This window comes from Lutzomyia longipalpis, chromosome 4 (assembly GCF_024334085.1).
Source record: "Lutzomyia longipalpis isolate SR_M1_2022 chromosome 4, ASM2433408v1".
In the NCBI taxonomy this organism is placed as follows: domain Eukaryota; kingdom Metazoa; phylum Arthropoda; class Insecta; order Diptera; family Psychodidae; genus Lutzomyia; species Lutzomyia longipalpis.
The window spans coordinates 23,728,795-23,754,006 of NC_074710.1; the positions used below are offsets into that span (position 1 = coordinate 23,728,795).

Sequence of the window (25,212 nt, forward strand, 5' to 3'; positions counted from 1 at the left end):
GGTTTTCCCAAAAATGGTGGGATTGAGGTTTATTCTTTGCACGGCAATCTGTCTGCTGCCCCTTTTTTACTAAATATAATGAGAATTTATTAGCAAATGCACCGCGCGGAGATTTCTTAATCTTCCGCGCAGTGCCATCATATTTATGTCCCAAATTGATGATCTCTAAAGTCCACACAAACATCGAGATTTCATTTCACTTTCCACCGAAAAAGAGCTTTGCTAAAGAATTTAGAGGAGAAGATGCAGCTAAAGCTCCCTGGTGAGATTCTACATGGATAAATCTTATGAAACTCACACCACGTGCTTCACAAAACATTGTGCAAGATTAGTGCTGAAAAAAAAAACAAGAGAAAAATCAAGTGAATTGCAAGAAAGCATGACAAAATGGTGACTATTTCACTGAGCAAATGAGAACTGGGTTGAGGGAAGATGAGCAATAGATCCTTCTCTAGAACAATTCTTTTTTAGTTCTTTGGGTAAAATTCATTAGTCAGACAGTCCTAAGAAATTCTCAAGTTTTCTAAAGCCAAAGTTAGTTTTTTTTTAAAATTTTCTTAAGAATTTGTTAAGGTTTTCAAAGCAAAAGTTTAAACTTCTTAAGATTGTTTAAAATTTTCTTAAAAATTTTATAAGTCAGGCTGAATCGGGCCAAATGTATCTTCTTCGAGGATTTTTTCTGATCGTTTTCGGGTATTCAAATTCGTAAAAGAATCATCGAAAAATAGTCATTTAACCCATACAGCCAATCCTACTTAAGAAATTTTAACTTTTCGTTAGGGAATAGTAATTCAAAAATCTTAAATGTTTAAAGTTTAAGAAATGAAAGATTTTCTTGAGAAATTTTAGATTTTTCTTATAAAAATTTAACAAATTCTGTGTTAAGAACAATTTCAGACAAGTAAAAGAAAATTTTAAAAATATTTTAAATATTTAAATAAATAATTTGTGATCAATTTTCTGAAGATTTTGGCATTTTTTTTTTAAATTTTTGTTTGTTTGAAAATTATTATAGTCAGATATAACACGAGAAAATTAATCGAAAAATAATCGAAAACTTTGTTTTTTAAATTGAATGCCTCCTAGCAGTCACTTTTCTAATTATTAATGTTTTAACGAATTATAGGTTTTCTTGAGAGCTTTCACTTAAGCTCAACTTGATAAAAACAACCGATCAATCCGTTTTCGAGTTATGATCGATTAAGTTGTGATCTTCCAAATAAATTGAAATAAAAATTTCAATAAATTAATGTTTTTTTTTTAATAAACTAATGTCCTTTTCTTTCCACTTCGTTTCTTTTCTCTTCATTCTCTCTTCCTAATAATTTGGTTTTTTAAAAATCAAACAGTTCAATGCACCCACCGTGTTGATTTTAATTAATTTTCAATCAAATTCACCTCTCGAAGCACAATTTATTCTACATGGTGGATATGAAAGGACTTTTTGGTGTATTTCCTCTGCATTTGGTGGGAGTACAAAATTTTATCACCCATATGGATCTATAAAAAAACGTAAACATATCGCGAAATAAAGTGAGAGAGATTAGCGCGACGATGAGTTGCAAAATTTTGTGGATTTGCAATCTCATGAAGTGAAATATTCTACAAAGAAGGCTCACGATTCACTTCACAATACCCAAATAGATTGGCGAATTGCAGCTAATTTGGCGGCGGGAACATGAGAGGGAATCGGTAGGTGATGAAGTTGAATTTATTCTATTTTATTATATTTTATTTTAAAAGGCACAGCTCCTTTTAAATATTTGCTTAAACTCACAACCCACATTTCCAATCACTCGCATAATGCTCCGAAAGATGCCAAAGACGCCAAAGACATCGTGGTCGAACATTCATCACACAGTGGAGCACGGATGACACACACTTTTATGTAATTTCATGCGCAATTCGCAAGATTTGGCATGAGTGCGATTCCTTCGTCTGCGATACAAATTCGTCGTGACAAATCGAAATTGAATTGGAATATTTTGAGATTGTTGCGCTCATTACTGCGGAATAATGTGGTATCCATTTGAGACACATTGCGGAAGTGAAGATGCTCAAATAATGTTTGCGCATAGCAAATTATGTTTCGCGTCATTGCACTCTTGCTCAATAAATTCAACAACATTCTTCCCTTCTCTCTCTCTCTCGAATTTATATTGAATATTTAACCCAATTTGTTTTATATGTTTCCTCCATATTTATTTACATAAAAGCAGCGATAAAATATTTTTGAAAGTGAGGGTGGAAAACGAAAGATTTCAATGCTGCGAGTTTCTCGTTTTTCTTTTGTCTGCAATAGCCGAGATGTATGCAAAATGCGCGGCAGTTGCAACTCTCTGGAACGTCTTGAATATTTTTCTTATCAATATGAGTTTTATGATTATTTTATAAGTAAAAGATCATTTAATACTGAATACACAAAATATATTTAAGAAGTCCAATACATTTCTTAAAGTACAAGACTAATTTTTCACCTTTATTTCAAGGTATGTAAACAATATGAAATCTTTGCGCAAATGAAATGTTAAATTAAACATACAGCACGTGCAAGACGCCGTTATTTTAAAATTCCCAAAACTTTTGCAAGATTAAATTTTGCCTAAATATACGCATTTTAATATTCTTATTCCTCCAGAACCAATTTTTTGCTTATGGAAGAAAAATTGTTTTTCTTAGAATCTTTCCTCAACCCTTTTGTCTGGTATAGGTCATATGTGTATCCTAATAACTGGAAGGGAAAAATCACTTTTCTTGATATTTTATTTAATTATAATTTCTGAGTTATCTTGAATTTAAGTTCATTAAAGTTTCCTCAAAAGCTCAAAGAGAATTAAATCGATTCGAGAAAAACCATTTTCAGAATTTTCTTTGTGTTTCGAAAATGATTTTTACAAACCATCAAAATCGATTTAGTTATTTTTTAAAAGTAAATAAAAAAAGTCAAGATTTACGTGAAAAAAAAACAAAGATGGCGTAATTTTTCAGAACTTATGTACTTTTCAAGACAATTACAATTCTAAATTAAAGTCATTTAATTTTTAATGTAAAAATTTTATCATAAATAATGGGCGGAATTCACGACTCAGACGGGCTTAACCCTTGGAGAATTTTTCTGGCTATTGTGGCCAATTCAATCTTTTAAATCGTTAAAAAAATGAAATCTATATCATGTTATTTGAATAACTTCTATATTTATTGAGTAGGTAAGTTCAATTACTTCAAATTCGTTAAAAGAAAACTTGGAAAAATATTTTCTCTTTGATAGAAAATTAAGTTCTAAGTTTGAGATTAGAAATATCGGATCCTCCAAGGGCTAATGGGAAAACCTGGGCCTAGTGGGAAAAGCAAAATATTAAAAAAAGTATTTGTTTCACAAGCTCACTCTGATCTAAAATTCTAATCGAAAAATACTCGAATATTTCAATAATCGAATTTTATTCGAATAATGGAAGTAATTCTTTCCTTTTTCTTCTAATACTTCGATCAGTACGCGATGTTTCGAAAGTAAATTAAACCTTTTTCACAAAAGCTCCTAATATTTCCGTTTATCCTTTTGAATAGCCCTTGCAAAATGCTTGAAATCAAGCCCATGGAAATATTCCACATCTTCCCTTTATAGATTCCTATATATGAATTTTTAATGAAAAAAAATGTCTCCTGACAAAATATGCAACACAAAACGACTTCCGAGAAGCATAACCAATTGCAGGGAAAAGGTAAACCTTCTTTTTTCCTGTGATGGGTGGGATGTTCCGCAATGAATTGTGCAAATGCGGGGGTGAATCAATGTGCGGGAACACTTCAATTTGCAACGGACTCACCACAGGGTATGAGGAGAGGGCTCTCAATGGATCGAAGTGGCGTGAGAATCAACACTCGTGGGGTTTTCTTTTCGCTGGAATTCACAGTGAAAGACCCCGAGGGTGCTTTGCAAAAGCATTGTTGGAATCCCGCAAAAGTTTTCATTTTTTATCCCACCCATGGGAGAATGCAGGTGGAAAACTTCGCTCTCTCTGTGTGGTTCGTGTTGAACCATCTTCCAAGTTTTCCCGCCATTTAGGGTGGAAGTGGGTGGGTGGGGTGGGTTAGATCAAATCAAAATCCAAACTGCAGAATGTGGGCTATTTGAGTACACTCACCCCCCCGCCCATTCTTTGTGTTTGCTGGGAAAGAACGCCGAAGGTCTAGCGCACGTACTAATTGTGGAGAAGCACGATAGTGGTTTTCCACGAAAAACGGCACTCAAAGTGCTTTTCCTGGACAACGGCCGGCGAAATTCCCACGCCTCGAGGCGTCTCGGTGTCCCTAAATATTTCACGATGTTGCGTGTGTCACCGGAAATCCCTCAGGGCCGCGTACACCCTATTGATTGTAGTGAGAAAATTGAATTATTCCTAAACTCCGTATTAATGGGGGCATCATTTATTCACCTGCTGGGAATCGTTTGATGCTATTCCTCAAATTTTGCTGGTGCATCATGATTATGTAACAACGGGAGTTACATCCAATTACTTGGAATTTAGTAAATATTTCTTTGAATACTTAATAATGAAAATATAATTTTAGTAGGGAAATTGACACATCCAATTATGTTGCAATTAATTACTTCCGTTTAACCCTTGCAGTGCCATGTTGAGTAGTAGCTGGCCGATCCCAGAGCTTTATTAGTTAGTGTTCCACTTCGTAGCTAACACCAAGTATTGTAATCGTCGGAAAAACCGACCCACCCCGATATTCTTGAATTTGAAAAGTTCTAAGAGTCATATCTCCTGTTCATATTGTCAGATTTTGCTGAATTTGGTATCAAATTAAAGGTTTTGGAATTCTCTAAAATTTTCTAGAACAGTAGAACCCTCTAGAACCATTCCTTCAAGACAAAAAAAATGCCAAAAACTGTTTTTATAAAACAAAAAGCCGCCATATTGTGTTCTAGAGGTGACCTTGAAATGTATCGAAATATATTTATATCAGACCTTATTTAAAGACCTTTCCAAGGCTAGTCAAGAAATTTCTGTAGGTGTATAGAACCAGAGAAATGACCATTTTTATGCATAAAATTACTGAATTTCACAAAAAACCAACTTTGCCTAATGCTAAAAGAATTCGAAAATTTCTCAATTTGGTAAAAAAATCTTTTTATACCAAAGACGCGTGAAAATGAGCTCAAAAACTAATTCAATTCAATTCAAACAGATATTATGCAAAAAACTATTTACTAAAATGATCTTCTACTTAAGCAAATAGTTGACTGTTCCTTCAATATTCCTTTTTCTTTCTTACTGGAATATCTAAGATAGAAGTGGAAGGAAGAAAAAAAAAGTCCCCTGGCGTTGAATACATTTATGGTGGAGTGGTCAAACGCAGATTTATTCTTTTTTTTCCCTCCATTCCACCCCCAATCTGCCGGAGGGGAGAAATTCTGTGTGTTGCAAAAGCTTCAACGATGAAGAAGAATGGGAATGAGGAGCCATCAGAAGCACTGAAACTCATATTCAGAGCTCTTCGTCTCACAGGCTGTGGCGGAGTTTGCGGGTGGAAGGGGGCGAATGAGAAGCATCATTTGAGTGAAATGTTTGATTTTGACAAATGTTTTACCTATCAAAATCCATTTTGTGGGATAAATTTTGCCCTGCTTTTGTGTCTTCTCTGTGTGAGTGGGAATGTGCCACAGAGTGAGCTTCCCGTTGTGGTTTGAGTTTGATGGCTTTTGAGAGCTTCCTCTGTGTGCGCCATGTACGGGGATGAGGATGAGAAAATGAGCACCAGGTGAATTCTAATTCAAACTCTCATCCTCCTCCTCCACTCTTGTCTGTTTATTTTTCTTTTTTTTCCCCACCACCCCCACGCCGAGTGCTCATTTTTTTTGCTTCATTCAGAGGTGAAAAGTTGGGATATTCAGCGGGATTTTTTTTTAAATTCTTTTAAAAAGAAAAAAGCGCGTTTCAGAGAATTTGCTGAATTACATTCAGAGCTGTATGTATTCAGCAGCACACCTCTTTTCACAACAAACAGCGCGGGGCTCACTCATGAAAATTTTCCCTCGCATGGGAAACAGCTTCTGTTGTGATTTTTCAAACGCCAACACCAGACGAGAATGATTAAGTTGTCTTACACAGTGTTGGAACACACTCTCGAGACGTTCGTTGGGTGTGGGATGTAGGGGGTGGCCCAATGATGGGGGGGAAAGTAAGGGAAAAAACACAACTGGTGGTGTTGAGAGGAATATATATCGAAAAATAATTCTCAAGAGGGGATGGGGGGGGCTGAGCTTTTGCTATCACAAACGCCAATCGATTTAGCTTTGAATGGGGGACTTTTCCAAGAAGGAAAACATTGTGGGGATTTGTGGTGGAAAGTCGCCCTCGCTCACAGGAAGCTTAACAATTTCCCACTCATGAGAAGGATGAGAGGGTGTTGGTACAATTTTTTTTAAGTGTTTCTTTTAGAATTATTTGTAAACACACAAAAAGTGGTGGATTTGGTGCAAAATATATGTTTTAACAATAATGCTAAATTTTATATATGAGGTCAGTGGAATATGGGGTAACCTTTAGTTTCTTAGCTAAAGTCGGTCTTAGCCCTCTATTGACCACCATCTTTTTCAGTGCTCGTTATAATTCAAATTCTAATGGAATCACTATTTTCTGCGATCAAGTTAAATTCTATCATTAATATAATTATCCAATTTACCAATTTAAGCAAAATCGGTCAAGTAGAACACGAGACATAGTTCTTGGAACTTGGAAAATACAAGAAATTTTCAAATAACCAAATCTTCTAAACGGTAGCATAGATTTCTTTCCTTTTCGGAATTGTGAGAAGTATTTAGTTAAGCTACAACATATCAAAATTTAGGAAAAATCGACAATGAGACATCGGAGATATTGAGCCTCAAAGTCCGGCAAATATTTCTTGATTTCAGTGCCTCTTGCGGACGTTTTTGGAATTTCCAATGTTCTAGATATCTATAGGGCTTCTGGAAGGCTTTCATTTGAGACCAATTTGATCGAAATCGGTTTAACCGCTCTCGAGATATATTAGAAAAATACTTTTCGCTCTAGGCCGCTATATTTGCTAAACGGCTTGACTGATTGTCACAGGAATTCATGCAGGCTTCAAATAAAAACTTCCTCTATTCTAGAACATTTTTAACCCATATCATCTTGTAGGGAATCATAAAAGATAGACGAATTGCGAGAGAAACTCCCAAATATCCACTGGGATCACATAGAAAATTGCAGTGATGGCACAGTCCGGGAGTACATAACCTCAATTTTGGAAAGAAAATTGATCAAAATTAAACATTGATTGTTAAACATAAAGATTTTGCTAGGGGATCAATTATTAATAGAACCTACCACAACCCTTTAAAACACCCACAACACCCTTAACAATTAAGCTTCCCGAGACCTTTAATTGTGCATTTACCTCTTTAGTAGAATATCACCCCAAAACCTCCCTGAATGTCTTGAATATTGAACCATAGCCACGAATTGCGGTGAGATTTGCGGTCGCAATCCATTTCCGAACATCAATTGCATCATGTTTAGGGTTTATCTGGCATAGACAGCGAAGTATCGACAATATTGCCCGCCAATCGATGAGCAAGCTTGGAAATGGAAAATCTCTTTGTGCCATCATATGTGATTTTTTTTTCTGTGTCAATGTGACAAAAACATCAAGAGGTAAAAGTTGAGGAGAAGAGACACAGAAGAAGACATATTTCAATTTATTTTTGAACTTGAACTATTTAATTAAATGAAATGGGAAGCTATAGGATGGTAAAGGGATGTTGAAGAGAATTAATAGAAGAGACAGAGAGAGTTAATCAAATTGAATAAAATGATTTTTTTCGCTTTTATAAAGTTGGGGCAAAATGGGGCAGAAATCTCATAATAGTTTATTGTCAGCGTCCCTTATGGTGAACGTTGGAACTATATAACTTTTAATTCTCTATTATAAGAGTTATAATTCAAACGATCACCGCAAGGGGTGCTGACAATAAACTATTGAGATATTTTTGCCCCATTTTGCCCCAACTTTATTAATGCGAAAAAAATTATTTTATTCAAATGTAAAGAAAGTCTTCTATACAGATTTTATTTAGTTAAGTTTTAATACAATTAACCCTTTCACGTCCACTTGAAACATAGAAACATTCGATGTTTTCAACGCGATATTTATTCTATGGCCGATCTAAAGAAAATGCCAATACGTCCATTAAAAAATCTTCATAAATTAAACGTACCTATTTCTAACTAAGAAAGGTTATAAAATCAATTTTTAAGTTTAGAAAATTGAATCTTTCACATTAGAGTAAGAGTTTAGCCTAATGAAAGCGAAAGGGTTAAATGAATAGAAAAATTAGGCGGCCATTTTTGTTAAACGTCTTGATCGATTTTCAATCAAAATCTTCCGTTAGAAAAGTTTCTATGAATCTTTTAAATGTTTTAAAATTTTAACTGTTAAAACAGTGAATTTCTTTTAACTAACCCCCACAAAGTCTTCAAAGGGTTAAAAATTTCTTCCTTCTTTCCATGATTTTTTTTAATTGACTAAAAATAAAGTAAATTGCTTAAGAAGCAACACCATCAAATTCCATATCCAATTTCCTACAAGTGCTAAGTGAATTTAACCACCCCCACACTCCTCATACCCCCCCACCTCCCCACACTTTGGGCAATCCTTTTGAATTTCAATTCAATGGTACTGCATTTGCGAGATTTATGATGCTTCGCCACAACATGTGAGTAAATTTGTGAAATAAAGAGCAAAGAGGATGGACTCGAAAATTGAGCTGGAAGTGATGTGAAAAGGGTGTTTGTGGAGCTTTTTAATTTCCACCCCCCTCCCCGCACTTCTCCCCCACAGACTCCCTTTGCAGCAATCTGTGCCAAAAGTCTCGGGGAAGTTGCAGGAGCATAGCCTCCACATGTGCATGTGGCAGAAGCTCAAGTTGTAGACTTTCCCATTCATGTCCTCCATTGAGGCTACCACCACTCCATTGCTGTTTGCTGGCTGGGAGGGTGGTGGAGTAGAGAAAGTGCGGATGGTGAAAGCACACCCCGAATGAGGTGAGATGAGTGTGCGACTGGCATCCACTTAACACTGCAAGACAAAATACGTTTGAAATCACTTGCACGAGACAAATGACGAGCTTCTCTCAATGGATTCAATAAAAACTTCACACAATTGGGTCGAAATGGGGTGCAAAATCCCGTGGAAAGGGTAGATGAAAGGCAGTATTGGGTTGTATAGTGAAGATAATCACTGAAAAATTTGATGAAGGCAAATAAAAGAAATAAATTGGGGAAAAAAACTAAAAAATATCACTTTGTAAATTTATGTATCCCACCGCTGCCACCAGTTGTATCTTTCATGTTTCATTTATTATTTAATTATTTTATTTAATTTACTATAAGTTTTTTATTAGACAAAATGTCTTCATCTATGTAAAAAATTGAAGAAATTATTCAATAGAGATTTGAGAGGGTCGCCTGCGTCCCCACTTGTCGTAAGAACCACAAATATAAAAAAAAATGTTTTTTTTTATAATGAAACAAATGGCTAATATGTGAAGTTTTCTGATAATTTTCATGAGAATAAAAATATTTTTTTTTTAATAAAAAATGACAAATTCTAATCAATATTTGGCCATATATCGAGAAAATAGTGAAATTTTTAATTTATTTACTAAAATTACTAATTAATTAATTTATTTTTCTTGTTTTTCCCCATAATCCATGATAGGTCTGAAGAACTTCAGAGTTTATTTTTGACCGAAAAAACCGAATACAAAGCTCATAAAAATATTATAGAAAAACATTAGAGACTAAACTAAACACTTTGGACAATATCAATTTATTTTTTAATCAATAAATAAAAAGAAAAAAAAAATTTCAAATCAAAGCAAAAAAAATCCTCAAAGTAGAAATTTTTTATATGAGAAAATCCAATTTTCAGGAGAACTGCAAAGCGTCGCTGAAGGGAGGGATATGTTTGTGCGAGAGTATGCCTGCGAATGATGGGGAAATGGAGAAAATTTAATATGCACAAGAAGAGGGAAGTTAATATCCTTTTTTGTCACAAACACACGGGCTGTGTCTGAGAGTTGATTTTTGAATTGAAAACTCCAATGGGATTGAGGGGAAAACCACAAGCAGTGCTGCTTTATCCTTTTCTGAAGGAGATATATTTTCGGAAGAGGACATTAAAGATCCGTAAAGGGAGTGTCTTTGACTTGTCGCTCAAGTGCTTGGGAAATTCCCTTTGAAAATTATGCAAAAATTTAATAAATTAAAATGAAAATTTTCTGCAAAGAAAATCAGATAGGAAATTAACTATATGTAGCGTCTTAAAAATTTTCTTTGAGTGAATTAAAGAATTAAAGCATAAATTGGCAAAGAATTGCTAGAAATTTGATTTGAAAGGCAAATCAAACAAACATTTTTCAAACTTGTATCCATTTGAACATGTGCAGAGATATTCCAATTTTCTCCAATCAAAAACAATTCAAAAGATCATTCCCTGGCCTTCCATCAAGACTACAAAATCCACACCAATCAAAGTTGGATAACAATTAACCGTGTGTCAGGAAATATTGCCTATGTGCCATTTGCCAAAAATCATATATTTTGGTATGAAAATCAACTTTAAATAAAACCCCAATTTGTACAGACAACTGAGGGGAGGTACAGTGTCAGGTGAAATGTGCGGACGGGGGCAGGGAGTTTGAAATATTTTGGCAAAACAAAATGCTCACAGACGTGTCAATCAATCAATCGTCGCTCGATTATATCGGAAATTAAATTAAGAGTCGGCTGCACTCTTTGGCCTCTATATGTATAACAATAGGCACCTACCACTGCTTATGATTTTGCTTGTGACGTGGAAATAATTGCATTTCGGAGGAAAAACTTTTATTCCCCTCCCCACCATCCGATTTTATATATAGAGAATTTTCCCACAAATTATTTCTCTGTCATATGTAGAGAATTTAGCTTCCAGGGTTTAGAAAGATTTTCTAAAAAAGATTTTTTTGTTATTTCATTTAATCATCAATTAAACGAGCATACTGATTAATTAGAAAAAAATATTGATTTTTGTTAAACCCTTTCAGGTCTTTTGGGTCATACATTGAAAATTGCTTGAAAAATAGACGATTTCTGCTCACGCGGAAAGGAGTTTATTCGAGCTTATATTGTAGAGAGTCTCATTCAAAGAAACAATTATTATTTACCACTATGAATCACATAAAAAAGCCGGCAAAGATTTCCCTCTAAATACAAAAATACGCGCGACCATTCCCTTTCAATGTTTCAAAACATGCTCGACAATGTTTCATTGATGAATTTATCGCTGCGAAACATTGTCGCGAATGCATCTTATAAATCAAATTTATAACACATAAACTAACGTGGGAGACGCGTTATTATTGATTTCTTGAAGTTTTTTTTTTTTAATTTTAGTATCTCTATTAAAAAAAAAATGTTTGAGACAGTTTTTTTTTAATTAAAAACTCAATAAGTTGAATTTCTCAAACATCGTACAAATAAAACTGAAAGGAGTTTAGTTATTGTTAAAAGATAAATACTCTCTATAAAAAAAATCAGTGAAGCATTGGTATGAATGCTTCATGGATTAATAGTGATTAAAATAAAATAATAGTGACGTCATTGTTTATTTTTTTTATTCAAATCTATGCAGCTTTTTCCTAGGCGGTCCCAGAGGAAAATTGAGAGTTTCTTTGGAGATTTTATTTTCTTTTTCAATTCTTTAAGATAATGTGGGTTAAAATTGTTTTCTTGAATTAAGACAACACCCATATATGCCCGAATAACCTTTTAAATCAAAATACAAAGGCATTAGTTTTAAAATATGGAGGCGCCTGATGAATTATTTCTACACCTAAGAAATTTTTATTCAATATTTTTTACATCTTCAATACTTTCTTCTCAATATTTACAAACATTTTTCAAAATTAACGTAATTAAATAACATTTTTTTTATTCATTGCATCCATGGCATTTTCTGTCACAATTTCAACTTCTGTGGAACATCTCAAAAATGCATTGAACACTTTTATCTTGCTAATTGTAAGTGACGTGAATCGATTTGAATTTTAAAATTGAATTTATCACCAAAAAGTACGTGTGTTTGTACGGTGCAAAATATCCAATTTCTCTCGCACCCGTCCCTACCATCAATTTGTCTCGTGTGTCGGGCAATGGTCGCGCGGGGCAATTGGAATCACCCCGAAAAATTCGGCAGACTTCCTCTCTAATTGCCCACCAATGGACGCCACGTGCCATTGAGCACATGGCCCAGGAAATACTCGCGATCGCTGGGCACCTTTCACCACGCTGCTGCTGCCTGTGTGTTATTGAAGAAGAAGAGAGGAAGAGAAAAAAAGGGGCGCTCAAATTGTCCCGCACGCAGGGCTGCAGGTGCTTGGAATTTGGTGCTGCAGAAGGCGCAGATGCGCAAGATGCGATCCACGTCTCGGACATTTCTTGTCTAGTTTTCACCTGGACACCCTCTAAAAAGGGGCCAATGCACGAAGGTACCCCGCGAGAGACAAGCTGGAAAGGGAGTTTGCTTCGAGGGATGTTTTGAGGGGTAAAGAAGCCTTATTGAAGTGGTCTTGTCTTGAAGATAAAGAAAATTTTTCTTTTGCCTTTGAATGCGCAGTTTTCAAAGAATTTCATTTTATTTATTAATCCACTAAATGAAGCATAACAAAACATAACATGATTTCAAAAAATTCAAATATTTAACTGTTTTTTTTTAATGAATTAACACGCTGAACATAAACTAAAAATAATGGGTGGAGTATGTATGATGATAGAAAAATCTGAGCATTTAATAAAGAAAGCATTAATGGTTTAACATAAAGCATAAAATTAACATTAATTAAAATATTCAAGCGCTAATTTTAAATTCATTCAAAACCCCCAATCTATTCTAAGAACTCCTTTTTTTTACTTTTTATACTCGTAGTAAAAGTATTTTCTTATCGAAGTATATAAACTAAAAGAATATTTTTAAATAAAGGTAAATTCAATGATTTTAAAGAAAATGGAGGCTCAGCGTTTGGTAAAAAAAATAGTTTGTGTCTTAAATGCGCTGAAAACTAACATCAATTATTTTCTTAGTTTTATAGACATATCCGAAAGATCTAATTGTTATAATAACTTCAAAATACCTTCGAATTAACTAAAAGAAAGTGCTGAATTAATCACAAAGATGCGCTGAACTGATCAAAATCAGGTGCTGAATTGCTTGGTGAATCAAAATTCGTTAATATTTTGAAACCCTTTAAAAGTAATGCTATTTTTAATTATTTATAACCAATTTTGAATAGTAGTATCAGCACTTTGTAAAGAAGAACTTAAAGAGTGCTGAAAACCGTAATTTGAAAGTGGTCTGAATTTTCTTTCTGTTCCTCTTGAATACAACTTTTTTAAACAGCAAATAGGCAATAAACTAAATAAATACGATCTAGAGCTGAATTACGTTTTCGCTGTTTGCTGAATTTTTTTATTGTCAGCAATCAGGTAAGTTATTGCCATCAGATTGTCTCAAATACCCTAAGAGCTATGAAAAAGTTTTTTTTTTACTATTTTTAAAACTTCTTTACAAAAACATTTTAGCAATAAAACAGCTTGATACAATTAGGCATTGAGATTTTGCTTTTTTTTGCTGAATTACGTTCTTAAATCTTGAAAATCAGTTATATTCAATTTGTTTTGATCTTTTTTTTCTCTCTAATTAATACAAACTTAGTAAGTGTTTAGTGATGTTTTGAAAATTTATTCAGCAAAAAATTGTCAGCAATATTTACATTTTATTGTCAGCACTTTGTACCAACATCTTAAATTGCGCTGGAAACTATTTTAATTTATATTTTATTACAATTTTTTCATATTATCGGCGAAATATTTCATATTAAGAAAGATTAAAGGAAGCATTTGCGAAAAAAAGTTCACTTCCTCTTCTTTCTTCATACTTTTTTGCCATCTTCCTTCCAAGAAGTATTCACATTTAGCGCTCTAACGTCTGTGGCGACAGCCCTTGAGGATCATTTCTCGAAATATGTATGTATATAGCACCATATGTACATAATACTGCCATACATATGCGAATCAACCCATGCTCATGCGCTCATGTCGATGAGCTGAAACCCCCTGAATTCTCTCTCACGCGTGAGAATTTGAGAGAGGAGTCGGAATGAAAGAGCCCGTGGCGGTGTTTATTCATCTGCGAGTTCGTTCAGTTCAGTTTGGTGACTCGAGTCGTTTGGACGTTGCCATTGAACCGTGGTTTCTGCCTCAATCTCTTGAGTTTGCATGAGGTTTGGGATTGTTGAAAGAAAAATTGAAGAAAAAAAAATCATTTCTCATTGTTAGTCCATGCAGAGAGATTTTTTCCGTGTGAGTGGGTTGTTGTAAGAGACGCAGCAGTGGGAAGAATTCCGCGAGGGGTATCTGTTTTATCCGTGAGAAGTTTCACAAAAGTTTTGGCGAATTTATTTTCAATTAAATTGCATTTCATTCGATTACCGCGCGAGTTTATCTGTTACCGGCAATAATCCATTTAGTGAAGAATTTTGTGAAAAGGAGGATTTCCACGAGGTAAGTCCAAATTTTCTAAAAGGTTTTTCTTAAAAATATCCTTCCGCAAAGTCCTTTAAATAAATTACTACTCTTAACGACTTATTTTACCATCTACTCAACAATAAACAAAGTTAGTCATGTTCTAGTTTGAATTTTTAACGTTAAAATTGCAATTCTACCCTTTGGTGCATTTTAAAATCTTTCTTTGCTGGAAAATCCATAAACTTTTCCGCGAAGGGTGAAAAAGTTGTCCTACAACTAACTGTGCACAACCCTATACCCGGTAAACCGACAATTACCCTGTAAATGTTTAAACAATGGGGAATCACATTCCGTGTGCGAACAACTGACTCAGAATTATTTGTCGATTGTGATTTGTGTGCATGGAGGGAAAATTGAAGCAAATAAGTGGCTGCTTTTCACATGACACAGCCAAAGGGGAAAATTGTGCAAAATTGCCGCGTGGCTCTAAACTCAATGGGTTTTAAGACACATATTAGGGTGGAAAGTTTCATGAAATTCTAAAGAGAAAATCTTGAATTTTGCTAAATTTTTAATCAAAATTTAACTGATAAACGGATTATTCAAAAATCTACAATGTTTAGAAAGAGGTTGAATGTAGATTTTAAAAGTTAAAGTACAAAACGAACCGATGAAACATTAGCGTAAATGTTTCATGCACGAAAAGAGATAAAAACAATTAAAACAAACTTGATGTTTAGAAGAATACAAAAAAAAACTGCCAAAGAGTTTTCTCCTGAGTTCAACTACTGAGAAATATTCTTGAAAGCCTGACTCTTAACAACATAAGTCCGTTTTAAAATAAATATGGCCTAGCTCAATAAAACTTATAACTAACTTACAGACATTTTCGCTACCTGTTTCCTTTCTTAGGCAAATTTTCCCTGAGTTTTCCGTGCGAATCCTAGTGAAAAAAATAGCAAGTTTGATTGGAGATTTCTGAGTAATTTTCTCGAATAAGGCAATGAATCTTCCCAATTCTTTTTTTTTCATTTTTTACTGAAATTTTCACATTGTCTGTATGTACATTATAAAATAAAACATAGAAAAGCAAATGAGGGTGGTAAATTGATGTAAATGTAGGGAGAATGAAAGGCAAAATTGCTCAATGAAATTCTTATGCAAAATATCTCTCTGTGCTTGCCATGAAAGCTCCCTTCCCTTCTTTGCATGTCACATAAGGAATTTTCCCACAAGGATCTCTGCGGGGATGGGGGTGCTCTTCATACACACACACAAATAGCTTATAGAGAAATTTTCGTTGGTGATGAATTGTAAGCTCAATGGGAGAGTGTCTGGCGGAAATGTCCGCCCCAAGTGACACGGTGTTTATGAGCCCCATGAATGACTATGAGAGCTTTTCAAGGGGAGAGAGAGAGCGAGGTATGGGGTGTCCCTTCTCTAATCCATTTAAGGGGCGTTCTAACATGTCCAATGAATTATTAAATCGTCTCGGGGTTTAATAAAAAGGTCCCCCACAGTATGAAACTTCAAATTTAGAGGATTTCTTTTTTTTCTCCCCACCCCCGCAAACTCTCAACGCAGCCATTCTAATAAACGAACCAACCGCATATTTCCTTATGAAGGGAAGAGGAAGGAAGGAAGGAAAAAAAGTGAAGATTATTGCTAATCAATCCCCCGCATCGTATCGATTGGGGATTTGGGAAGTACCCTTTCCATGAGGGCAGAAAAGTGGGTGGGGGAGGGTGGTAGCTCGCACCAGAAGGAACCAAGCGGCGTATATATGGAAAATTTTATGTTTGTTGGGAAAATGTTTCAAGCGAGGAGGGCAATAAAAATGTGGCCAACACATTGCAATTTTCCATTGTATCGATGGCAGATTGTTGTCGCCATCTGGCCACAGATGTTCCATTTCCCTTCGCGATGGTCTCCTTTTTATATACATGCACACAATATACCTATATATGTATATTTTTCCACACGACAGGGAAAATATTTCCCTCGTCATTGAACTCCGACGTCTGGGGAGAAGGGTTAATGCTTAGCACTTTGTGTGAGGGTTGGGGTTTTTTTTTCTCTTCATTTATTCCCGCAGACACCACACACCAAAGATGCTTCATCTTGTGCCACCACACACACACACACACTTTTATCGTTTTCCTCGGAATGTTTAAGGAAAAGCCAAAAGTTAGGCCCACAAAATGCTTACATACAATACCCACAAAATTGCCAAAAGAGGAGAGAAATCACAGCTGAGGAGCTTTTCTGAAGCTTCTACCAGTTGTGGTGGAGGGAAAGTTCTTGCCTTGAATTTTCTTTACAAGGAAAAGTAATGTTTGTCAAAAGGCAGAAAATGTAATTCTCCTTGAGATTAGATTGAATTTGTAGGGTACTCAAGGAAATTTTGGGGAAAAAAAAAGATTTTGAGAATAAATTTTAAAAGATTTTCCTATATGATTTATGAAGAATTAACGAGATTTCTTTAAAAAATGGAATAAATCTGATTCAAAGGACTTCATTGGTTTTATATAAAAAACCTAGAATTCAAGAAAACAATCTGATTTTATTTTGTAGAGAATCAGAAATATAGAATAAGAAATTGTCGAGACTTCCTATTTTCCACTGACTGGGATCAAATGAAAAAAGGGCACAGATTTGTACAAAAATAAAATAAATGACGTCAAAATTAATGAAAATTCGAATCAATATTTAAAAAAAAATGCTCGAGTACTAGCTAAACAACTATCTTGAGCCGTCTTAAAGTCTTTAAGCTTCGGTCTATGGTGTAAAGCATAAACAAACATGCCTTTTTAAAACTCAACAATGAAACATTGGCGCAAATGTTTCATGTTCTTTCTCAATGAGCAAAGAACTAGAGGAATGCCTTTTGTCATGGAAATTTAGCAATTTATAGACAGAGAACTTAAGACAAAACGTCTCAATTGATTTCACGTGCACATGAAACATAAAAACATTAAAATATTCGATCTTTTCATTATGATTTTCTGTGAATTGTGTCAGTCAGAGAGAAATTCTCGATCAAAACGTCTTCTTTTGCATCTTGTATGAAAATTAACCCTTTCCCGTCTATTGGATCGTACGCTGATACAAATGTGAAACATTATTTAAAATAAATGAATTTAATTATTTTCCTAAGCTTAAAATCCCTAAGATTACCTATAAAAGGCCAAAGAAGACGTTTTGACTCTGAAATGTCCTTTCAGAGTTTCCAAAGAATTTTCATAATGAAAAGAGGATGTTTCAATGTTTCCTGCGGACGTAAAAAGTTCAACGCAGTTCTAACGCTCAATGTTTTCAATGCTTCAGTCGCATAAACTGACTCCTGGATATATGTATTTCCAGTTTATATGTATTACCAACTTATTGCTAAATTATTAATCCTTTGCGAACTTTACCAACCATTACCAATTATTTATTTTTCTGTGTGTATTATAATTATTATTAATTTATAAAAATTTTCCTGGGTCCTTCCCGAAAGCATTTTCCTTTCACTCAATTTAATTTTGTATTCGATTCACATACAAATTGCACCTTCTGGATGTGACTCATCCTTTGAGAAATCTCCGCACATTCCCAAAATTCCCAAAGTCCAGGGGAACTTATCTTCTCTCTCAGCACGTGAAATGACGGAGGGGGTGGGAAAAGTAGCCTGTGTGTGTGTGTACTTTACTCAAAGGTCGGAGGTGAATTCATGGTGTGTGGCAATGGATTCAAAGAGACTCAACTTCTAAATAAAACTTTTCCCCAAACAGGAGCTATGGGGCTTGGCAGGGAAATTAGTGAATTTGAAAAGCACCCACCACCCACATCACACGGGAGGGGTGGCAGGGTGGATTGCGGAAAGAGAGAAAATCCCAGGGACTAAAACTTTGTACACAAAAGGGAAGTCCCGGCGGGGTTGGGAGTCGAGACGGATGTTCTGCTGCTATTTATTCTTGGTTTTGTGGGTGGGTGGTGCAGCAGATGGAGTGTGTTTCAGACACCTGTGACCACTGGAAATTGTGCCGGGATTCGAGCACTCTCGTGGGGTTGGGGTGTGGGTTGATGTCGAGGCCAGCTGCACATGGCACTTCCTTTCACCGCCACCCCACCACCTTCTTATGAGCTTCGCAGTGCTATGAGGGGTGGAAAACTACGCGAATATTCTACTGAAGTGAAAAGAATTTTTTTCGAGTATTTGTAATGAGAAAGTCTATTTAGGAATCCTATTTAGTTTGATGATAGGGGAGACCGGGGTAAAAAAAGTCATTTTCGAATTTTCAAATGCTAATTTCTCCGAAGTTATTAATCGGAAAAATCGGAAAAAATTCTGGTGGAAAGCCCTACCAACCTATAATTTTTGACAGTAATTTTGAGGTTATGCGATAAGTACTTTGGAAGTTAAAAAAGAAAATAGATTTTTGGCCCATTTCCCAAACTTTTGCGTATTGAGAAAAACGCGTTTTCCGAACTTTTCCTTCAGCAGTTTTCCAATCTGATAATTTTTCTCACTAGCTGGGTTACTACAGAAAACGTTGCCAAGGTGTATTTTTTACTAACTTTTAATGATTTTTCTGTATAATTATTTGAATCAAAACATACCCCTTGGGGTAGATCGGGTCAACCCATGTAAATCATATGGGAGTTCGAAATTTTCGACATATTTTCTATCCATTTGTTGCAAAATGGCGTGATTGAGAAAATCGTAAAATTCTCTGTTTTAGTGCGTATAAAAGTGAAATTCCTTGTCGCGGATCAAAAGGTGAGAAGTTTAGCTATCAACTACTATCAATCTCTCAGGTGGAAAATCATTGGAAATGTCGGAAAATTCGACCGACTTTATTTAGCCAACTGGTGACTATATTTACCCGCCGCGTTTAAAAAAAGTCAGAAGCGGAAGGGTTCAGGAAAAGCTCGAAAACTCATATTTCCCGTGGAGATAGAGAGAAATGGTCTGAGACAAAGTTGTAGGCCAGGAAATTTCCTATAAGAATGACCTATCGAGGAAATTTTCTTGTCCTTGGGGAATCCTGCAGATAAGGATTTATGCAAATTGACTTTTTTTACCCCGGTCTCCCCTAATTTGTTTGAGCAATACTAACGTTTGATGTTTTCTTTTCTAACGTTACCTAGATGTTTCTATTTCTGACGTTTAGTGTTTCATTTCTGACCTTTGACATAATCAAAAGTATTAATGTTGCTTCTTTAACATTTCTTGTTCTTTTTCACTGTTTGAGGTTTCTTTTCTAACGTTTGTCATTTTATTCTAAGTATTGATTTTTTCTCTTATTTTCTAACGGTAGACGTTATTTTTTAACATATGAGAGTTCTTTTCTCACTTTTAACTTTTTTCTTTGAACGATTCTTCTGAAACTTTCGATGTTTCTTTTAAACAGATAAGAAACATTTTTCTAACGTTTAATGTTTTTGTTGCTAACCTTCTAAAGACATAAGGAGGTTGTTACTTCAACGAGTGAAAATAGAAATCGACGTGCCCGAAGATTATGAACCATATTCCTATCTTTTAACACAGGAGTATGGTTCATAATCTTCGGGCGCGTCGAAATAGAAAAAAAAATGTTAAAAAAAAACATTTCTTTGTAAGATATCATCGAAGAAACATCAGTGCGAATGTTTCATGCATTTAACTCTTGAAGGATTTTACTGGCCACCGTGGCTAATTTGACTTTTATATATCGTTTCATACTTAAAATCTATTTAACGTTTCGAGATAATTTCTACATCTGTGTTTAGGTGTTTTCTTTAAAAGAAAAACTTGGAAAAAAACATATTCTTTTTGAGAGAAAATTAAGGTTAAAGTTTTAAGGTTAGAAATTTCGATCTTGAAAGAGTTAAAGAGACAAAACACACTAATAGTCTATTGTTTGCTTTCCTGGACAAATGTTAATTGACTTTTCTTAGCCGATCTCTTAAAAAATAGTTTGTTTAACAATTTTTTTATTCGAATTTGGTTTTCATCTCAAAATGAATAAACTCCTTCTAATTTACATCTCTCTGTAAAAATATAACCAAAAAAGAAGCTTGAACGTTGTTTTTTTTTTTGGTTTTCCAGTTATTTCTCTAATATTTTTGATTATGAGTGAAATTTAGATTTTTTTTTATCAGTGTAGCCAATTTTTTTTCTAACGATTTCTGAGTCCTTCCTCAACTTATGAACTGTTCACCATCGCAATTTTGGAATTTTCTCCATCATTTGTTGTTCCAACTGGTATGCAGATGTACTCCGTATAGCAAGTGTGCTGGTGGCCATACATCTCCCCGCGCAGCACAGTCAAGTGCAAGATGTGGGATGAAGAAAAGAAGTAAAAAGAAGAAGTTTTAAACGAACACAAGTATAAAAAAATTGAGACAATAAATGCAAATATTGGGGAATTGCCACCTACGTAAATAGCATTGAGAGGAAGCACATGTTCCATTCAGCTCAACAACTGACTTTTGGGATGATGAAGAGGCAACAAAAAAAGAGAAAAACTCCACCAGACATTGAAGTTTTTTTTACTATCGGAAAATTTGCTGTTTGTGTCGATTTTTCTTGGTCAACCCCGAGTTGGGATTCCAATGGTATGGAATAGAGGAGGAGGTGGAAAGAAAAAAGTGGGTACGAAGTGGCTGGAGAAATTCTCACGGTACCCGCAGATGCTGGCCATGAAAGTATATAATCCTCCTCTCGGTGGATGAGTTAATGTGGTTGATTGCAGTTGGAAGCCCGCAGAAAATTTCATCAATGTTTATTTCGTCATATAGAAGATTGCTCGTTGGTTTCCACCACCTCCTCATCCACACTACAAAAATCACATTTCATGGAGCATGAAATGCCGCAGAGATCTTCTTCTATGATGTCTCCTCAAGCAATGTTTGTTGAGGGAACAAAATTGTCTTTTGCCAATAATAGTAGAGATTGTTAATCGTGATTGAGCTTCAGTGGAAATTCTGCGGAATTTGCGTGAATTTATTGAGAGTGGGTGAGAGAAATAAAAATTAATTTGACCCAATTTAAATGATGGCTAAAATGCGGGCAATCAGCTCTATTTGAACAGCGATGTTTGTTGGGTTTCACTTGCTGCTGGTCTCGTAGAAAATTTTCACAAATTTTCATCCTTACACACCCACATTTACAAAATTTTCGAGGTAGATTTACTTTTTACCCACAGATTAGTACATCACCATTATACACACACCATTCTGTCCCAATGAGAGCACCTTGAAAATTGCCCAAGAACCTTTTTTTTCTCGACTGATAATGGAAAATTTTAACTTTAGTTCAATTTTACTTTAAAGAAAAATTACAGTAGTGTTCCGCAGCATGCTTCTTCTAAATTTTCAAAAATGAAAGCAGATAATTTTCAAACTTTCAAAGTGAAAACTAAACGTTAGGGTCAACGGCTAACGTTAGAAAATAATCAAAGTATATTATTAAGAAAAATCTAGAAAAAAAGACAAACTTTTGAAAAGAAGTGTCAAACGTTAGAATAGACTCGTCAAACATTAAAGAAGAAATTAGGAACCGATTGAAAATTTTTTCAGTGTAATAAGTTAAAAAACAAACAGCTAACGTTAGAAAATAAATAAAAAAGCTTCTGTAAGTTAAAACAAAAAACCATTAACTTTAATAAAACGTTAAAGCACAAAAAACTGTTAAATATTACAAAAGAGACATTTATAGACATTTTTTGTTCTATAAAACCGATAAAACCATTTTATTTCTGTCCAAAACCACCCACTTTAATAAATTTTTGACTACATCCTTGGTTTTCAGTGTCTTTCGGGAAAATTCCATCAGTGACTCAATGTGGAAATTGACAAAGACTCTATACGAGGCATCAATGTAAAAATTCTTTAAAAATAGATAAAATGATTTTTTCTTTAATTTCAAAGCTTCTTTAATAATATTTCTAACGTTTATCACCATCAATGAAGAATACCAACTGCTTAGCATGGAGGTGTGGATGCCTCATTGCAATGTGGCATTGATATTCTTTTGATTTGTATTTAGTTTGAGTAAAAATTCGATGGTAAACAGATACACTGCACATTCCTCCTCGTGATGAGAACCATTTCGCCCTCAAGTGAAAATATTGTGTCTAAAATGTTTTTCTCTTGACTTTCCTCACTTTTCACGCGCAATGTCTCATTCTCTCCACGAAGAAACTAAAAACCAGACACCCCCTTATTGACTCCTATATGGAAGTTTTTCTTTTTTTATTTCTCATCCACTTCTGGGTGGATTTTTAAAAATACTACACCAAACCCCACAAAATGTATTGAAAATGTGTTTTCTGGATTTCCTCAGAAGAGTAACAAAAAAATGAGAGAGAGAAAGAGGAAAAAAACACGCGTGGAGAACAGCTGAAAAGGGGAAGGAACCCAAATTGACAGGGTGTCCAGGTGCTTGAGGCCTGGAAATTAATTGCATTCCAGTACATCTGCTTTCAACTAAAATGCATGGTGTCCACGTATTGCTCTAAATGTTGCAAAATGAGAGCACAAAATGATTAAATTTTTAAAAGAAAATTCTTTCAAGGAAAATGTACTCATTTAGTCGATATTTTTTGCTCCTTCTGACGCATTTTCTGGTACTATCTTTTGTCGAGAGAAACCGCGAAGGCACTCTAAAGGTGAAGACGATGGGAAAAATGTTGTGCAGAGTGTCTTTTAACAAATCCCCAAATTAAGTTTAATGTAAACTTCCATTGAGGAATCCACCAGATATCGCTCTTCCCGATAAATAACTTTGCGCGCCTTTTTTTTTTCACTCCTCCGTGGCTGAGATAAAGCAGAAGTATGTGGTGTGATGTAAAATGGCATGAAGAGAGGAATTTTCGGGTGATTTTGGGATGCGAACTCACACTATTTGGATGCTTCTGGTCAGCATCACATCTCAAGTGTTGAGCCATGTCCGATACAGACCACCTCTCTCAGATCACAGTCGGAAAAGTTGGTGGAAGTTGCGAACTGGGTTTATTTACTCTCGCTCCGACACTTCAAGCCGACACGCCATGTGCGATATTTTCCTCCAACAGCTCGTAGCTTAAAGTGCCACCAGTATCTTGTATATCACTGTCTTTCTATAAAATTCCTTCATTTTCTTTTAAATTAATTCTTTACTTTTTTATTGGCTAAATAATAATTTTTACTGACCAAAAATGATTCTTACTGACTGAATTTAATATCCACTAAATCTTTATTTGATCTGCTTAAACAAACGTGTACTAGCAGAATTGATTTACTGCCAAAACTGATCCAAGATTTAATTCTACTGACCAAACTAGTACTTCCTGAAAAAATCCTTTACTGACCATAAAAGATTTTTTTAAAGAAATTACTGACTAAAAAATAATTTGATGTTTTACTTACTGAATTTAACTGCTAAAACAAATACTAACAGAAGAAGTAATTTAACTGACCAATTCAGTACTACTAAACTACGTTTTACTGAAGAATTCTTTTAAGCATAAATCCGATTTTTAATGAATAAAATATCTACTGATCAACAATTTTTACAGGCCATACGAAGATTTTTACTGATTCAAAAACATTTACTGAAATATAATTTAAATTGGCTAAATAGAAATTTTAACTGAACAAATAGGCATCAATTACTTGAGAACATTTTTAACTGATAAAAAGGTACTGAACAGTAACTTCTACTGACCAAACAAATAAGCTGTACTGATCAAGTAAACATTGAGTGAATTGTTTTACTGATCAAACTAACTGATTTAAAAAAGTATTTGTACTGACAAAACCATGAATTACTGATTACAGAAAAACGTCTCAACTGAAGATGTTTACTGAATTTACTGAAATATAACTTTAAACTGATTAAAACTGCACTGACTGCTATTAATGAATGTTGCCTAACTTAATAAATTTTTACTGATCAAGTAACTAATTTTTAATTTATACTGAACAGAATTACTGAAAAAATTCTACTGAACTGATTAAAAATATTCCTACAGACCAAACGAAGCTATTACTGCTCACAGGATAATTTTTACTTGTTGAAAGAAACGTTTATTGGTTATAGATCAATTTTTACTGACCAATATTTAAATTTTGCAAGGAATTAAAGAAAAATCATTAAAAATTGAAACTTCTCTCTTTACTTCCTACAATCCTGGTAAGATTAGAATTAAGAAGAAGGAAAAAAGGTCTTTGATCTCCTCATGGTCTCAGCATGATCTGTGTGTTATGTTTGCATTCCACAAAGCCTCACAGCTTGGCTCACATCCAGCGATCATCGCATCCTCCTGCTGCGCCGGCGGAATGTTCTTCACGTGCTCCGACTGATCTCTCATCGGCATCCCATTGCACGCGGATGCTGCGAAACTCGCCGGGATGCTCTGGCGTATAGCTGATGAGGTGCCGAAGGAGGTGCCCGGAATCATCTGGCGGGGCGATTTCATGAATGGAGCCAGAAGCCCCCTCTGCTTAATGCTCGTACACTGCTCATTTTCATCAAACGCCTTTATTTTTATTTTTTTCGTTAACTTCCATCTCCCAATATTTTGGGGTTTGTGTGCACGTGTTTTTTTCCACGCACAGAGCCAAATTTCCCATGCGGGTGTAAACATGGGTGGAGGAATGGCTT

The 25,212-nt window shown here is 34.8% G+C and overlaps 4 protein-coding genes across 4 annotated transcripts in view; 3 read left to right on the forward strand and 1 right to left on the reverse strand.

Annotated features, from left to right (window-relative positions):
• The window catches only part of LOC129795035 (probable asparagine--tRNA ligase, mitochondrial), a 1,173,171-nt gene that overhangs the window by 634,244 nt on the left and 513,715 nt on the right, over positions 1–25,212 (forward strand). The window lies entirely within an intron of this gene.
• LOC129794972 (mucin-2-like) overlaps positions 1–25,212 on the reverse strand; it is an 826,140-nt gene that overhangs the window by 422,271 nt on the left and 378,657 nt on the right. The window lies entirely within an intron of this gene.
• LOC129795002 (sodium-dependent nutrient amino acid transporter 1-like) overlaps positions 1–25,212 on the forward strand; it is an 899,230-nt gene that overhangs the window by 360,303 nt on the left and 513,715 nt on the right. The gene's annotated exons all lie outside the window — the stretch shown is intronic.
• The window catches only part of LOC129795019 (protein CBFA2T1), a 39,221-nt gene continuing 28,285 nt past the window's right edge, over positions 14,277–25,212 (forward strand). Inside the window, exon 1 of the mRNA XM_055836026.1 lies at positions 14,277–14,636. The gene's annotated coding sequence lies outside the window, so the exon portion shown is untranslated. The remainder of the gene's footprint in view (positions 14,637–25,212) is intronic.